The sequence below is a fragment of the Alligator sinensis genome, unplaced genomic scaffold (genome assembly GCF_000455745.1).
Source record: "Alligator sinensis unplaced genomic scaffold, ASM45574v1 scaffold942_1, whole genome shotgun sequence".
In the NCBI taxonomy this organism is placed as follows: domain Eukaryota; kingdom Metazoa; phylum Chordata; order Crocodylia; family Alligatoridae; genus Alligator; species Alligator sinensis.
In genome coordinates, this window is record NW_005843153.1 from 213,878 (window position 1) to 216,022 (window position 2,145).

At 39.5% G+C, this 2,145-nt stretch overlaps 1 pseudogene; it reads left to right on the forward strand.

The window, feature by feature from the left end:
- The window catches only part of LOC102373446, a 32,415-nt pseudogene that overhangs the window by 7,823 nt on the left and 22,447 nt on the right, over nucleotides 1-2,145 (forward strand).

Genomic DNA, 2,145 nt, shown 5'->3' on the forward strand with positions numbered 1-2,145 from the left:
TGCATATACCGCATAGATTTGCAAACATGAGCATGCACAATGAGCTGCACTCAGGCCTGGTAGGTATGAGTTCACACGTGCATACCTGATTAAGATCTGTAATTATAGCTGGGGGAAAAAAGTTACAGGGTTTTGCCTAGCTACAATTTTGGTACTTATGTTTGGCCGGACTAGGGAACATGCACCTTAGGCTTCACTCTGGCTGGCAAGTACACACCATGAGGATGCCTGCACATCCACTTTGCATTTTCAAGAGTTGCAAGCTGTGTGCTATGTGGCTGAGTAACTGCTTTTTCACACATTAAGCAAATGTGCAATCTCTCTTAATAGAGAGAAATTTAAAGAAAAGTCAGAAAAAAGGAAGCTCTAAAACTCCATAATTGTTGGGTATCTACTGAATGTGGTTTCTGATGGAGTGCATTTTTCCCTGTTCTAGATGTTGAAAGTAAAAAAAAATAGCCATATGTGAGCTAATGAATTATTCCTCTGCCTAGTTGCTGACAAGGCTGCCTATTTGATGGGTCTAAACTCAGCTGACCTGCTAAAAGCCCTTTGTTACCCCCGAGTCAAGGTCGGGAATGAGTATGTGACCAAAGGTCAAACAGTGCAGCAGGTAACAAACAATGGAGAATTTAGAACTCATGGTTTGAATTAACACACCTGCTGCTTCTGCTGATTTGTTTGATAACTCCAGTCTTTCTTCCATTGGCTAGGTGCACAATTCAGTTGGTGCTCTGGCAAAGGCTGTATATGAGAAGATGTTCTTGTGGATGGTCGTTCGTATCAACCAGCAGCTGGATACGAAGCAGGCCAGACAGTACTTCATTGGTGTGCTAGACATTGCTGGCTTTGAGATCTTTGATGTAAGGAGCAGGGGTTTGATAGCAGACTCTTGGGAAAGAACTTGAGCATTTGGAGATTTAGTTTTTTTTTTAAGAGGCTGGATTGATGCTCAGGCAGGTTTAGTACTGAATGCCTGGGCCTGGGAATGTTGTATGCTCTAGGAGTCTGATGGGTCAGAGAAACTGGTAAATCCTGACTCAAATCACTAGTCAGGACTGAGACCAAAATCCAAGAAATACTCAAGCAGCCTGGGTTCCAGAGCTCAGAAACACAATGCAAAATTATCCTGGCAGAACTGAGGATAGAAATTCCCAAACATTAGGCTGGTCCTAAAGAAGTACACTCAAACTATTCCAGAATGTGCTTTAAAATTAGTGTTACTCTTCATATCTCACTTGTTAATATGCATATTCAGACTAACCCCTACCATTATGTTTGTGCAGTACAACAGCTTGGAGCAGCTGTGCATCAACTTCACCAACGAGAAACTGCAACAGTTTTTCAACCACCACATGTTTGTGCTGGAGCAGGAGGAGTACAAGAAGGAAGGGATTGAATGGGAGTTCATTGACTTTGGGATGGATTTGGCTGCCTGCATTGAGCTCATTGAGAAGGTATGCCTTAAGTATTCAAAAATTCTTTAGCTGCTATGATCCTATGGACTATGCTCAGGTCTATACATTTCTTGACCCATAATATATTATTTTTTCAATTAAGGCAGCTACACAGCTTTATGATATCAACCTTGCTCCTTCTTCAAGCAATACTGCTTTTTCTTCCTTCCCTTTGTGGGACAGAATACTTTGCCTTAGAGCTGGACTCTTTAAGAAGTCTTGAAACATCTTGCATTTGAAAGAATATTCAGAGCCCAAAAAGCTTGTATCTTGTATATCAAAATACTTTATTTTACATTTCTAAAACACATAGTTATTCTAAAGAAAGACAGAACTAGTCCTTGAAAAAGAAGTATTTATTTTTGTCCCTTGATTTGTTAATTGTACAACCACCATGAAATTTATGTCACTATAGCAAAAGGGGAGATTCTACCTGTTTTTCCCCCTACTGATAGGAAAACTAAATTGTTGTGAAGTAAGGGTTTTCATATTGTATTACCTATTGCTCATTTTGACTTCCTTCTCACTGTGTACATAGGAAACTGATTCAAAGAACCTTAATTACTTCAAGATAAATCTTGTTGAACTCATTGGAAAGAACAACATGATGGAATAAGGGGTTGTTAGTTTAGTAATCTGTGGTTTGAATATATGGATTCAAGTATTTGTTGTCTCCATGTTAAGGGAA